Raw genomic sequence first — 17,114 nt, 5'->3', positions numbered from 1 at the left:
GAAATCGGCAACTATTTGACTCAGAATGGTTGCCTTACGTCGAAATCTAATAGTTTATTAAGGTTTTCGTTACTAAAATGCCCAAAGACGCCGATTTTGACTAGAATTTGAAAGATATTGACATGAATATATAACTGTTTTGTATCAAAAAATGATAGTTTAAACTGATATTTGCAGTTTTGATGCGGTTTTAGGTACGATATGAGTCGAAGAAGCCGATTTTGACTGGAATCTGTTTAAAATGACAAAGAAAAACCTATTATCAATTCAAGGAAGTGAATTTTTAAGTAGTTATCTGCAGTTTTAATGTAGATTTCAGTTCGCTAAGTTATGAAAATGCATGTTTTGGCTATAATCTTCCGTAAATCAAGGGCGAAAACCAATTATTTGTCCCAAAAGAAGGTGTTTTAAGTATATATCTGCATTTCTAAGGTAGATTTGGGTACAATAAGAGGCGAAAAAGCAGATTCTGACTAAGATTTTATCGAAATCGGCAACTATTTGACTCAGAAAGGTTGCCTTACGTCGAAATCTAATAGTTTATTAAGGTTTTCGTTACTAAAATGCCGAAAGACGCCGATTTTGACTAGAATTTGAAGGATATTGACATGAATATATACCTGTTTGTATCAAAAAATGATAGTTTAAACTGATATTTGCAGTTTTGATGCGGGTTTAGGTACGATATGAATCGAAGAAGCCGATTTTTACTGGAATCTGTTTAAAATGACAAAGAAACACCTATTATCAATTCAAGGAAGTGAATTTTTAAGTAGTTATCTGCAGTTTTAATGTAGATTTCAGTTCGCTAAGTTATGAAAATGCATGTTTTGGCTATAATCTTCCGTAAATCAAGGGCGAAAACCAATTATTTGTCCCAAAAGAAGGTGTTTTAAGTATATATCTGCATTTCTAAGGTAGATTTGGGTACAATAAGAGGCGAAAAAGCAGATTCCGACTAAGATTGTATCGAAATCGCCAACTATTTGTCTCAGAATGGTTGCCTTACGTCGAAATCTAATAGTTTATTAAGGTTTTCGTTACTAAAATGCCCAAAGACGCCGATTTTGACTAGAATTTAAAGATATTGACATGAATATATAACTGTTTGTATCAAAAAATGATAGTTTAAACTGATATTTGCAGTTTTGATGCGGTTTTAGATACGATATGAATCGAAGAAGCCGATTTTGACTGGAATCTGTTTAAAATGACAAAGAAAAACCTATTATCAATTCAAGGAAGTGAATTTTTAAGTAGTTATCTGCAGTTTTAATGTAGATTTCAGTTCGCTAAGTTATGAAAATGCATGTTTTGGCTATAATCTTCCGTAAATCAAGGGCGAAAACCAATTATTTGTCCCAAAAGAAGGTGTTTTAAGTATATATCTGCATTTCTAAGGTAGATTTGGGTACAATAAGAGGCGAAAAAGCAGATTCTGACTAAGATTTTATCGAAATCGGCAACTATTTGACTCAGAATGGTTGCCTTACGTCGAAATCTAATAGTTTATTAAGGTTTTCGTTACTAAAATGCCCAAAGACGCCGATTTTGACTAGAATTTGAAAGATATTGACATGAATATATAACTGTTTGTATCAAAAAATGATAGTTTAAACTGATATTTGCAGTTTTGATGCGGTTTTAGGTACGATATGAGTCGAAGAAGCCGATTTTGACTGGAATCTGTTTAAAATGACAAAGAAAAACCTATTATCAATTCAAGGAAGTGAATTTTTAAGAAGTTATCTGCAGTTTTAATGTAGATTTCAGTTCGCTAAGTTATGAAAATGCATGTTTTGGCTATAATCTTCCGTAAATCAAGGGCGAAAACCAATTATTTGTCCCAAAAGAAGGTGTTTTAAGTATATATCTGCATTTCTAAGGTAGATTTGGGTACAATAAGAGGCGAAAAAGCAGATTCTGACTAAGATTTTATCGAAATCGGCAACTATTTGACTCAGAAAGGTTGCCTTACGTCGAAATCTAATAGTTTATTATGGTTTTCGTTACTAAAATGCCCAAAGACGCCGATTTTGACTAGAATTTGAAAGATATTGACATGAATATATAACTGTTTGTATCAAAAAATGATAGTTTAAACTGATATTTGCAGTTTTGATGCGGTTTTAGATACGATATGAATCGAAGAAGCCGATTTTGACAGGAATCTGTTTAAAATGACAAAGAAAAACCTATTATCAATTCAAGGAAGTGAATTTTTAAGTAGTTATCTGCAGTTTTAATGTAGATTTCAGTTCGCTAAGTTATGAAAATGCATGTTTTGGCTATAATCTTCCGTAAATCAAGGGCGAAAACCAATTATTTGCCCCAAAAGAAGGTGTTTTAAGTATATATCTGCATTTCTAAGGTAGATTTGGGTACAATAAGAGGCGAAAAAGCAGATTCTGACTAAGATTTTATCGAAATCGGCAACTATTTGACTCAGAAAGGTTGCCTTACGTCGAAATCTAATAGTTTATTAAGGTTTTCGTTACTAAAATGCCCAAAGAGGCCGATTTTGACTAGAATTTGAAAGATATTGACATGAATATATAACTGTTTGTATCAAAAAATGATAGTTTAAACTGATATTTGCAGTTTTGATGCGGGTTTAGATACGATATGAATCGAAGAAGCCGATTTTGACTGGAATCTGTTTAAAATGACAAAGAAAAACCTATTATCAATTCAAGGAAGTGAATTTTTAAGTAGTTATCTGCAGTTTTAATGTAGATTTCAGTTCGCTAAGTTATGAAAATGCATGTTTTGGCTATAATCTTCCGTAAATCAAGGGCGAAAACCAATTATTTGTCCCAAAAGAAGGTGTTTTAAGTATATATCTGCATTTCTAAGGTAGATTTGGGTACAATAAGAGGCGAAAAAGCAGATTCTGACTAAGATTGTTTCGAAATCGGCAACTATTTGACTCAGAATGGTTGCCTTACGTCGAAATCTAATAGTTTATTAAGGTTTTCGTTACTAAAATGCCCAAAGACGCCGATTTTGACTAGAATTTGAATGATATTGACATGAATATATAACTGTTTGTATCAAAAAATGATAGTTTAAACTGATATTTGCAGTTTTGATGCGGTTTTAGGTACGATATGTGTCGAAGAAGCCGATTTTGACTGGAATCTGTTTAAAATGACAAAGAAAAACCTATTATCAATTCAAGGAAGTGAATTTTTAAGTAGTTATCTGCAGTTTTAATGTAGATTTCAGTTCGCTAAGTTATGAAAATGCATGTTTTGGCTATAATCTTCCGTAAATCAAGGGCGAAAACCAATTATTTGTCCCAAAAGAAGGTGTTTTAAGTATATATCTGCATTTCTAAGGTAGATTTGGGTACAATAAGAGGCGAAAAAGCAGATTCTGACTAAGATTTTATCGAAATCGGCAACTATTTGACTCAGAATGGTTGCCTTACGTCGAAATCTAATAGTTTATTAAGGTTTTCGTTACTAAAATGCCCAAAGACGCCGATTTTGACTAGAATTTGAAAGATATTGACATGAATATATAACTGTTTGTATCAAAAAATGATAGTTTAAACTGATATTTGCAGTTTTGATGCGGTTTTAGGTACGATATGAGTCGAAGAAGCCGATTTTGACTGGAATCTGTTTAAAATGACAAAGAAAAACCTATTATCAATTCAAGGAAGTGAATTTTTAAGTAGTTATCTGCAGTTTTAATGTAGATTTCAGTTCGCTAAGTTATGAAAATGCATGTTTTGGCTATAATCTTCCGTAAATCAAGGGCGAAAACCAATTATTTGTCCCAAAAGAAGGTGTTTTAAGTATATATCTGCATTTCTAAGGTAGATTTGGGTACAATAAGAGGCGAAAAAGCAGATTCTGACTAAGATTTTATCGAAATCGGCAACTATTTGACTCAGAAAGGTTGCCTTACGTCGAAATCTAATAGTTTATTAAGGTTTTCGTTACTAAAATGCCGAAAGACGCCGATTTTGACTAGAATTTGAAAGATATTGACATGAATATATACCTGTTTGTATCAAAAAATGATAGTTTAAACTGATATTTGCAGTTTTGATGCGGGTTTAGGTACGATATGAATCGAAGAAGCCGATTTTTACTGGAATCTGTTTAAAATGACAAAGAAACACCTATTATCAATTCAAGGAAGTGAATTTTTAAGTAGTTATCTGCAGTTTTAATGTAGATTTCAGTTCGCTAAGTTATGAAAATGCATATTTTGGCTATAATCTTCCGTAAATCAAGGGCGAAAACCAATTATTTGTCCCAAAAGAAGGTGTTTTAAGTATATATCTGCATTTCTAAGGTAGATTTGGGTACAATAAGAGGCGAAAAAGCAGATTCCGACTAAGATTGTATCGAAATCGGCAACTATTTGACTCAGAATGGTTGCCTTACGTCGAAATCTAATAGTTTATTAAGGTTTTCGTTACTAAAATGCCCAAAGACGCCGATTTTGACTAGAATTTAAAGATATTGACATGAATATATAACTGTTTGTATCAAAAAATGATAGTTTAAACTGATATTTGCAGTTTTGATGCGGTTTTAGATACGATATGAATCGAAGAAGCCGATTTTGACTGGAATCTGTTTAAAATGACAAAGAAAAACCTATTATCAATTCAAGGAAGTGAATTTTTAAGTAGTTATCTGCAGTTTTAATGTAGATTTCAGTTCGCTAAGTTATGAAAATGCATGTTTTGGCTATAATCTTCCGTAAATCAAGGGCGAAAACCAATTATTTGTCCCAAAAGAAGGTGTTTTAAGTATATATCTGCATTTCTAAGGTAGATTTGGGTACAATAAGAGGCGAAAAAGCAGATTCTGACTAAGATTTTATCGAAATCGGCAACTATTTGACTCAGAATGGTTGCCTTACGTCGAAATCTAATAGTTTATTAAGGTTTTCGTTACTAAAATGCCCAAAGACGCCGATTTTGACTAGAATTTGAAAGATATTGACATGAATATATAACTGTTTGTATCAAAAAATGATAGTTTAAACTGATATTTGCAGTTTTGATGCGGTTTTAGGTACGATATGAGTCGAAGAAGCCGATTTTGACTGGAATCTGTTTAAAATGACAAAGAAAAACCTATTATCAATTCAAGGAAGTGAATTTTTAAGTAGTTATCTGCAGTTTTAATGTAGATTTCAGTTCGCTAAGTTATGAAAATGCATGTTTTGGCTATAATCTTCCGTAAATCAAGGGCGAAAACCAATTATTTGTCCCAAAAGAAGGTGTTTTAAGTATATATCTGCATTTCTAAGGTAGATTTGGGTACAATAAGAGGCGAAAAAGCAGATTCTGACTAAGATTTTATCGAAATCGGCAACTATTTGACTCAGAAAGGTTGCCTTACGTCGAAATCTAATAGTTTATTAAGGTTTTCGTTACTAAAATGCCCAAAGACGCCGATTTTGACTAGAATTTGAAAGATATTGACATGAATATATAACTGTTTGTATCAAAAAATGATAGTTTAAACTGATATTTGCAGTTTTGATGCGGGTTTAGGTACGATATGAATCGAAGAAGCCGATTTTGACTGGAATCTGTTTAAAATGACGAAGAAAAACCTATTATCAATTCAAGGAAGTGAATTTTTAAGTAGTTATCTGCAGTTTTAATGTAGATTTCAGTTCGCTAAGTTATGAAAATGCATGTTTTGGCTATAATCTTCCGTAAATCAAGGGCGAACACCAATTATTTGTCCCAAAAGAAGGTGTTTTAAGTATATATCTGCATTTCTAAGGTAGATTTGGGTACAATAAGAGGCGAAAAAGCAGATTCTGATTAAGATTGTATCGAAATCGGCAACTATTTGACTCAGAATGGTTGCCTTACGTCGAAATCTATTAGTTTATTAAGGTTTTCGTTACTAAAATGCCCAAAGACGCCGATTTTGACTAGAATTTGAATGATATTGACATGAATATATAACTGTTTGTATCAAAAAATGATAGTTTAAACTGATATTTGCAGTTTTGATGCGGTTTTAGGTACGATATGGGTCGAAGAAGCCGATTTTGACTGGAATCTGTTTAAAATGACAAAGAAAAACCTATTATCAATTCAAGGAAGTGAATTTTTAAGTAGTTATCTGCAGTTTTAATGTAGATTTCAGTTCGCTAAGTTATGAAAATGCATGTTTTGGCTATAATCTTCCGTAAATCAAGGGCGAAAACCAATTATTTGTCCCAAAAGAAGGAGTTTTAAGTATATATCTGCATTTCTAAGGTAGATTTGTTTACAATAAGAGGCGAAAAAGCAGATTCTGACTAAGATTTTATCGAAATCGGCAACTATTTGACTCAGAAAGGTTGCCTTACGTCGAAATCTAATAGTTTATTAAGGTTTTCGTTACTAAAATGCCCAAAGACGCCGATTTTGAGTAGAATTTGAATGATATTGACATGAATATATAACTGTTTGTATCAAAAAATGATAGTTTAAACTGATATTTGCAGTTTTGATGCGGTTTTAGGTACGATATGAGTCGAAGAAGCCGATTTTGACTGGAATCTGTTTAAAATGACAAAGAAAAACCTATTATCAATTCAAGGAAGTGAATTTTTAAGTAGTTATCTGCAGTTTTAATGTAGATTTCAGTTCGCTAAGTTATGAAAATGCATGTTTTGGCTATAATCTTCCGTAAATCAAGGGCGAAAACCAATTATTTGTCCCAAAAGAAGGTGTTTTAAGTATATATCTGCATTTCTAAGGTAGATTTGGGTACAATAAGAGGCGAAAAAGCAGATTCTGACTAAGATTTTATCGAAATCGGCAACTATTTGACTCAGAATGGTTGCCTTACGTCGAAATCTAATAGTTTATTAAGGTTTTCATTACTAAAATGCCCAAAGACGCCGATTTTGACTAGAATTTGAAAGATATTGACATGAATATATAACTGTTTGTATCAAAAAATGATAGTTTAAACTGATATTTGCAGTTTTGATGCGGTTTTAGGTACGATATGAGTCGAAGAAGCCGATTTTGACTGGAATCTGTTTAAAATGTCAAAGAAAAACCTATTATCAATTCAAGGAAGTGAATTTTTAAGTAGTTATCTGCAGTTTTAATGTAGATTTCAGTTCGCTAAGTTATGAAAATGCATGTTTTGGCTATAATCTTCCGTAAATCAAGGGCGAAAACCAATTATTTGTCCCAAAAGAAGGTGTTTTAAGTATATATCTGCATTTCTAAGGTAGATTTGGGTACAATAAGAGGCGAAAAAGCAGATTCTGACTAAGATTTTATCGAAATCGGCAACTATTTGACTCAGAATGGTTGCCTTACGTCGAAATCTAATAGTTTATTAATTTCTTTCAAACTTCATATCGTATCTAAAACCGCATCAAAACTGCAAATATCAGTTTAAACTATCATTTTTTGATACAAACAGTTATATATTCATGTCAATATCTTTCAAATTCTAGTCAAAATCGGCGTCTTTGGGCATTTTAGTAACGAAAACCTTAAGGCAACCATTCTGAGTCAAATAGTTGCCGATTTCGATAAAATCTTAGTCAGAATCTGCTTTTTCGCCTCTTATTGTACCCAAATCTACCTTAGAAATGTAGATATATACTTAAAACACCTTCTTTTGGGACAAATAATTGGTTTTCGCCCTTAATTTACGGAAGATTATAGCCAAAACATGCATTTTCATAACTTAGCGAACTGAAATATACATTAAAACTGCAGATAACTACTTAAAAATTCACTTCCTTGAATTGATAATAGGTTTTTCTTTGTCATTTTAAACAGATTCCAATCAAAATCGGCTTCTTCGTCTCATATCGTACCTAAAATCGCATCAAAACTGCAAATATCAGTTTAAACTATCATTTTTTGATACAAACAGTTATATATTCATGTCAATATCTATCAAATTCTAGTCAAAATCGGCGTCTTTGGGCATTTTAGTAACGAAAACCTTAATAAACTATTAGATTTCGACGTAAGGCAACCTTTCTGAGTCAAATAGTTGCCGATTTCGATAAAATCCTAGTCAGAATCTGCTTTTTCGCCTCTTATTGTACCCAAATCTACCTTAGAAATGCAGATGTATACTTAAAACACCTTCTTTTGGGACAAATAATTGGTTTTCGCCCTTGATTTACGGAAGATTATAGCCAAAACATGCATTTTCATAACTTAGCGAACTGAAATCTACATTAAAACTGCAGATAACTACTTAAAAATTCACTTTCTTGAATTGATAATAGGTTGTTCTTTGTCATTTTAAACAGATTCCAGACAAAATCGGCTTCTTCGACTCATATCGTACCTAAAACCGCATCAGAACTGCAAATATCAGTTTAAACTATCATTTTTTGATACAAACAGTTATATATTCATGTCAATATCTTTCAAATTCTAGTCAAAATCGGCGTCTTTGGGCATTTTAGTAACGAAAACCTTAATAAACTATTAGATTTCGACGTAAGGCAACCATTCTGAGTCAAATAGTTGCCGATTTCGATAAAATCTTAGTCAGAATCTGCTTTTTCGCCTCTTATTGTACCCAAATCTACCTTAGAAATGCAGATATATACTTAAAACACCTTCTTTTGGGACAAATAATTGGTTTTCCCCCCTTGATTTACGGAAGATTATAGCCAAAACATGCATTTTCATAACTTAGCGAACTGAAATCTACATTAAAACTGCAGATAACTACATAAAAATTCACTTCCTTGAATTGATAATAGGTTTTTCTTTGTCATTTTAAACAGATTCCAATCAAAATCGGCTTCTTCGTCTCATATCGTACCTAAAACCGCATCAAAACTGCAAATATCAGTTTAAACTATCATTTTTTGATACAAACAGTTATATATTCATGTCAATATCTTTCAAATTCTAGTCAAAATCGGCGTCTTTGGGCATTTTAGTAACGAAAACCTTAATAAACTATTAGATTTCGACGTAAGGCAACCATTCTGAGTCAAATAGTTGCCGATTTCGATAAAATCTTAGTCAGAATCTGCTTTTTCGCCTCTTATTGTACCCAAATCTACCTTAGAAATGCAGATATATACTTAAAACACCTTCTTTTGGGACAAATAATTGGTTTTCGCCCTTGATTTACGGAAGATTATAGCCAAAACATGCATTTTCATAACTAAGCGAACTTATTTGTCCCAAAAGAAGGTGTTTTAAGTATATATCTGCATTTCTAAGGTAGATTTGGGTACAATAAGAGGCGAAAAAGCAGATTCTGACTAGGATTTTTTCGAAATCGGCAACTATTTGACTCAGAAAGGTTGCCTTACGTCGAAATCTAATAGTTTATTAAGGTTTTCGATACTAGAATGCCCAAAGACGCACATTTTGACTAGAATTTGTAAGATATTGACATGAATATATAACTGTTTGTATCAAAAAATGATAGTTTAAACTGATATTTGCAGTTTTGATGCGGTTTTAGGTACGATATGAGTCGAAGAAGCCGATTTTGACTGGAATCTGTTTAAAATGACAAAGAAAAACCTATTATCAATTCAAGGAAGTGAATTTTTAAGTAGTTATCTGCAGTTTTAATGTTGATTTCAGTTCGCTAAGTTATGAAAATGCATGTTTTGGCTATAATCTTCCGTAAATCAAGGGCGAAAACCAATTATTTGTCCCAAAAGAAGGTGTTTTAAGTATATATCTGCATTTCTAAGGTAGATTTGGGTACAATAAGAGGCGAAAAAGCAGATTCTGACTAAGATTTTATCGAAATCGGCAACTATTTGACTCAGAAAGGTTGCCTTACGTCGAAATCTAATAGTTTATTAAGGTTTTCGTTACTAAAATGCCCAAAGACGCCGATTTTGACTAGAATTTGAAAGATATTGACATGAATATATAACTGTTTGTATCAAAAAATGATAGTTTAAACTGATATTTGCAGTTTTGATGCGGTTTTAGATACGATATGAATCGAAGAAGTCGATTTTGACTGGAATCTGTTTAACATGACAAAGAAAAACCTATTATCAATTCAAGGAAGTGAATTTTTAAGTAGTTATCTGCAGTTTTAATGTAGATTTCAGTTCGCTAAGTTATGAAAATGCATGTTTTGGCTATAATCTTCCGTAAATCAAGGGCGAAAACCAATTATTTGTCCCAAAAGAAGGTGTTTTAAGTATATATCTACATTTCTAAGGTAGATTTGGGTACAATAAGAGGCGAAAAAGCAGATTCTGACTAAGATTTTATCGAAATTGGCAACTATTTGACTCAGAATGGTTGCCTTACGTCGAAATCTAATAGTTTATTAAGGTTTTCGTTACTAAAATGCCCAAAGACGCCGATTTTGACTAGAATTTGAAAGATATTGAGATGAATATATGACTGTTTGTATCAAAAAATGATAGTTTAAACTGATATTTGCAGTTTTGATGCGGTTTTAGGTACGATATGAGTCGAAGAAGCCGATTTTGACTGGAATCTGTTTAAAATGACAAAGAACAACCTATTATCAACTCAAGGAAGTGAATTTTTAAGTAGTTATCTGCAGTTTTAATGTAGATTTCAGTTCGCTAAGTTATGAAAATGCATGTTTTGGCTATAATCTTCCGTAAATCAAGGGCGAAAACCAATTATTTGTCCCAAAAGACGGTGTTTTAAGTATATATCTGCATTTCTAAGGTAGATTTGGGTACAATAAGAGGCGAAAAAGCAGATTCTGACTAGGATTTTATCGAAATCGGCAACTATTTGACTCAGAAAGGTTGCCTTACGTCGAAATCTAATAGTTTATTAAGGTTTTCGATACTAGAATGCCCAAAGACGCCGATTTTGACTAGAATTTGAAAGATATTGACATGAATATATAACTGTTTGTATCAAAAAATGATAGTTTAAACTGATATTTGCAGTTTTGATGCGGTTTTAGGTACGATATGTGTCGAAGAAGCCGATTTTGACTGGAATCTGTTTAAAATGACAAAGAAAAACCTATTATCAAATCAAGGAAGTGAATTTTTAAGTAGTTATCTGCAGTTTTAATGTAGATTTCAGTTCGCTAAGTTATGAAAATGCATGTTTTGGCTATAATCTTCCGTAAATCAAGGGCGAAAAAAAATTATTTGTCCCAAAAGAAGGTGTTTTAAGTATATATCTGCATTTCTAAGGTAGATTTGGGTACAATAAGAGGCGAAAAAGCAGATTCTGACTAAGATTTTATCGAAATCGGCAACTATTTGACTCAGAAAGGTTGCCTTGCGTCGAAATCTAATAGTTTATTAAGGTTTTCGTTACTAAAATGCCCAAAGACGCCGATTTTGACTAGAATTTGAAAGATATTGACATGAATATATAACTGTATCAAAAAATGATAGTTTAAACTGATATTTGCAGTTTTGATGCGGTTTTAGATACGATATGAATCGAAGAAGCCGATTTTGACTGGAATCTGTTTAAAATGACAAAGAAAAACCTATTATCGATTCAAGGAAGTGAATTTTTAAGTAGTTATAATCTTCCGTAAATCAAGGGCGAAAACCAATTATTTGTCCCAAAAGAAGGTGTTTTAAGTATATATCTGCATTTCTAAAGTAGATTTGGGTACAATAAGAGGCGAAAAAGCAGATTCTGACTAAGATTTTATCGAAATCGGCAACTATTTGACTCAGAGTGGTTGCCTTACGTCGAAATCTAATAGTTTATTAAGGTTTTCGTTACTAAAATGCCCAAAGACGCCGATTTTGACTCGAATTTGAATGATATTGACATGAATATATAACTGTTTGTATCAAAAAATGATAGTTTAAACTGATATTTGCAGTTTTGATGCGGTTTTAGATACGATATGAATCGAAGAAGCCGATTTTGACTGGAATCTGTTTAAAATGACAAAGAAAAACCTATTATCAATTCAAGGAAGTGAATTTTTAAGTAGTTATCTGCAGTTTTAATGTAGATTTCAGTTCGCTAAGTTATGAAAATGCATGTTTTGGCTATAATCTTCCGGAAATCAAGGGCGAAAACCAATTATTTGTCCCAAAAGAAGGTGTTTTAAGTATGCCCAAATGCCCAAAGACGCCGATTTTGACTAGAATTTGAAAGATATTGACATGAATATATAACTGTTTGTATCAAAAAATGATAGTTTAAACTGATATTTGCAGTTTTGATGCGGTTTTAGGTACGATATGAGTCCAAGAAGCCGATTTTGACTGGAATCTGTTTAAAATGACAAAGAAAAACCTATTATCGATTCAAGGAAGTGAATTTTTAAGTAGTTATCTGCAGTTTTAATGTAGATTTCAGTTCGCTAAGTTATGAAAATGCATGTTTTGGCTATAATCTTCCGTAAATCAAGGGCGAAAACCAATTATTTGTCCCAAAAGAAGGTGTTTTAAGTATATATCTGCATTTCTAAGGTAGATTTGGGTACAATAAGAGGCGAAAAAGCAGATTCTGACTAAGATTTTATCGAAATCGGCAACTATTTGACTCAGAAAGGTTGCCTTACTTCGAAATCTAATAGTTTATTAAGGTTTTCGTTACTAAAATGCCCAAAGACGCCGATTTTGACTAGAATTTGAAAGATATTGACATGAATATATAACTGTTTGTATCAAAAAATGATAGTTTAAACTGATACTTGCAGTTTTGATGCGGTTTTAGATACGATATGAATCGAAGAAGTCGATTTTGACTGGAATCTGTTTAACATGACAAAGAAAAACCTATTATCAATTCAAGGAAGTGAATTTTTAAGTAGTTATCTGCAGTTTTAATGTAGATTTCAGTTCGCTAAGTTATGAAAATGCATGTTTTGGCTATAATCTTCCGTAAATCAAGGGCGAAAACCAATTATTTGTCCCAAAAGAAGGTGTTTTAAGTATATATCTACATTTCTAAGGTAGATTTGGGTACAATAAGAGGCGAAAAAGCAGATTGTGACTAAGATTTTATCGAAATCGGCAACTATTTGACTCAGAATGGTTGCCTTACGTCGAAATCTAATAGTTTATTAAGGTTTTCGTTACTAAAATGCCCAAAGACGCCGATTTTGACTAGAATTTGAAAGATATTGACATGAATATATAACTGTTTGTATCAAAAAATTATAGTTTAAACTGATATTTGCAGTTTTGATGCGGTTTTAGGTACGATATGAGTCGAAGAAGCCGATTTTGACTGGAATCTGTTTAAAATGACAAAGAACAACCTATTATCAACTCAAGGAAGTGAATTTTTAAGTAGTTATCTGCAGTTTTAATGTAGATTTCAGTTCGCTAAGTTATGAAAATGCATGTTTTGGCTATAATCTTCCGTAAATCAAGGGCGAAAACCAATTATTTGTCCCAAAAGACGGTGTTTTAAGTATATATCTGCATTTCTAAGGTAGATTTGGGTACAATAAGAGGCGAAAAAGCAGATTCTGACTAGGATTTTATCGAAATCGGCAACTATTTGACTCAGAATGGTTGCCTTACGTCGAAATCTAATAGTTTATTAAGGTTTTCGTTACTATATTGCCCAAAGACGCCGATTTTGACTAGAATTTGAAAGATATTGACATGAATATATAACTGTTTGTATCAAAAAATGATAGTTTAAACTGATATTTGCAGTTTTGATGCGGTTTTAGGTACGATATGTGTCGAAGAAGCCGATTTTGACTGGAATCTGTTTAAAATGACAAAGAAAAACCTATTATCAAATCAAGGAAGTGAATTTTTAAGTAGTTATCTGCAGTTTTAATGTAGATTTCAGTTCGCTAAGTTATGAAAATGCATGTTTTGGCTATAATCTTCCGTAAATCAAGGGCGAAAAAAAATTATTTGTCCCAAAAGAAGGTGTTTTAAGTATATATCTGCATTTCTAAGGTAGATTTGGGTACAATAAGAGGCGAAAAAGCAGATTCTGACTAAGATTTTATCGAAATCGGCAACTATTTGACTCAGAAAGGTTGCCTTACGTCGTAATCTAATAGTTTATTAAGGTTTTCGTTACTAAAATGCCCAAAGACGCCGATTTTGACTAGAATTTGAAAGATATTGACATGAATATAAAACTGTATCAAAAAATGATAGTTTAAACTGATATTTGCAGTTTTGATGCGGTTTTAGATACGATATGAATCGAAGAAGCCGATTTTGACTGGAATCTGTTTAAAATGATAAAGAAAAACCTATTATCGATTCAAGGAAGTGAATTTTTAAGTATTTATAATCTTCCGTAAATCAAGGGCGAAAACCAATTATTTGTCCCAAAAGAAGGTGTTTTAAGTATATATCTGCATTTCTAAGGTAGATTTGGGTACAATAAGAGGCGAAAAAGCAGATTCTGACTAAGATTTTATCGAAATCGGCAACTATTTGACTCAGAGTGGTTGCCTTACGTCGAAATCTAATAGTTTATTAAGGTTTTCGTTACTAAAATGCAAAAAGACGCCGATTTTGACTAGAATTTGAATGATATTGACATGAATATATAACTGTTTGTATCAAAAAATGATAGTTTAAACTGATATTTGCAGTTTTGATGCGGTTTTAGATACGATATGAATCGAAGAAGCCGATTTTGACTGGAATCTGTTTAAAATGACAAAGAAAAACCTATTATCAATTCAAGGAAGTGAATTTTTAAGTAGTTATCTGCAGTTTTAATGTAAATTTCAGTTCGCTAAGTTATGAAAATGCATGTTTTGGCTATAATCTTCCGGAAATCAAGGGCGAAAACCAATTATTTGTCCCAAAAGAAGGTGTTTTAAGTATGCCCAAATGCCCAAAGACGCCGATTTTGACTAGAATTTGAAAGATATTGACATGAATATATAACTGTTTGTATCAAAAAATGATAGTTTAAACTGATATTTGCAGTTTTGATGCGGTTTTAGGTACGATATGAGTCCAAGAAGCCGATTTTGACTGGAATCTGTTTAAAATGACAAAGAAAAACCTATTATCGATTCAAGGAAGTGAATTTTTAAGTAGTTATCTGCAGTTTTAATGTAGATTTCAGTTCGCTAAGTTATGAAAATGCATGTTTTGGCTATAATCTTCCGTAAATCAGGGGCGAAAACCAATTATTTGTACCAAAAGAAGGTGTTTTAAGTATATAACTGCATTTCTAAGGTAGATTTGGGCACAATAAGAGGCGAAAAAGCAGATTCTGACTAAGATTTTATCGAAATCGGCAACTATTTGACTCAGAGTGGTTGCCTTACGTCGAAATCTAATAGTTTATTAAGGTTTTCGTTACTAAAATGCCCAAAGACGCCGATTTTGACTAGAATTTGAATGATATTGACATGAATATATAACTGTTTGTATCAAAAAATGATAGTTTAAACTGATATTTGCAGTTTTGATGCGGTTTTAGATACGATATGAATCGAAGAAGCCGATTTTGACTGGAATCTGTTTAAAATGACAAAGAAAAACCTATTATCAATTCAAGGAAGTGAATTTTTAAGTAGTTATCTGCAGTTTTAATGTAGATTTCAGTTCGCTAAGTTATGAAAATGCATGTTTTGGCTATAATCTTCCGGAAATCAAGGGCGAAAACCAATTATTTGTCCCAAAAGAAGGTGTTTTAAGTATATATCTGCATTTCTAAGGTAGATTTGGGTACAATAAGAGGCGAAAAAGCAGATTCTGACTAAGATTTTATCGAAATCGGCAACTATTTGACTCAGAATGGTTGCCTTACGTCGAAATCTAATAGTTTGTTAATTTCTTTCAAACTTCATATCGTATCTAAAACCGCATCAAAACTGCAAATATCAGTTTAAACTATCATTTTTTGATACAAACAGTTATATATTCATGTCAATATCTTTCAAATTCTAGTCAAAATCGGCGTCTTTGGGCATTTTAGTAACGAAAACCTTAATAAACTATTAGATTTCGACGTAAGGCAACCATTCTGAGTCAAATAGTTGCCGATTTCGATAAAATCTTAGTCAGAATCTGCTTTTTCGTCTCTTATTGTACCCAAATCTACCTTAGAAATGCAGATATATACTTAAAACACCTTCTTTTGGGACAAATAACTGGTCTTGGCCCTTGATTTACGGAAGATTATAGCCAAAACATGCATTTTCATAACTTAGCGAACTGAAATCTACATTAAAACTGCAGATAACTACTTAAAAATTCACTTCCTTGAATTGATAATAGGTTTTTCTTTGTCATTTTAAACAGATTCCAGTCAAAATCGGCTTCTTCGACTCATATCGTACCTAAAACCGCATCAAAACTGCAAATATCAGTTTAAACTATCATTTTTTGATACAAACAGTTATATATTCATGTCAATATCTTTCAAATTCTAGTCAAAATCGGCGTCTTTGGGCATTTTAGTAACGAAAACCTTAAAAAACTATTAGATTTCGACGTAAGGCAACCATTCTGAGTCAATTAGTTGCCGATTTCGATAAAATCTTAGTCAGAATCTGCTTTTTCGCCTCTTATTGTACCCAAATCTACCTTAGAAATGTAGATATATACTTAAAACACCTTCTTTTGGGACAAATAATTGGTTTTCGCCCTTGATTTACGGAAGATTATAGCCAAAACATGCATTTTCATAACTTAGCGAACTGAAATCTACATTAGAACTGCAGATAACTACTTAAAAATTCACTTCCTTGAATTGATAATAGGTTTTTCTTTGTCATTTTAAACAGATTCCAGTCAAAATCGGCTTCTTCGATTCATATCGTATCTAAAACCGCATCAAAACTGCAAATATCAGTTTAAACTATCATTTTTTGATACAAACAGTTATATATTCATGTCAATATCTTTCAAATTCTAGTCAAAATCGGCGTCTTTGGGCATTTTAGTAACAAAAACCTTAATAAACTATTAGATTTCGACGTAAGGCAACCTTTCTGAGTCAAATAGTTGCCGATTTCGATAAAATCCTAGTCAGAATCTGCTTTTTCGCCTCTTATTGTACCCAAATCTACCTTAGAAATGCAGATATATACTTAAAACACCTTTTTTGGGACAAATAATTGGTTTTCGCCCTTGATTTACGGAAGATTATAGCCAAAACATGCATTTTCATAACTAAGCGAAGTTATTTGTCCCAAAAGAAGATTTACGGAAGATTATAGCCAAAACATGCATTTTCATAACTT

The sequence above is a fragment of the Cylas formicarius genome, unplaced genomic scaffold (assembly GCF_029955315.1).
Source record: "Cylas formicarius isolate icCylForm1 unplaced genomic scaffold, icCylForm1.1 PGA_scaffold_18__1_contigs__length_1836631, whole genome shotgun sequence".
Lineage (NCBI taxonomy): Eukaryota > Metazoa > Arthropoda > Insecta > Coleoptera > Brentidae > Cylas > Cylas formicarius.
The sequence above is the reverse complement of the archived record's forward strand: the minus strand, read 5'-3'. Positions refer to the sequence as shown.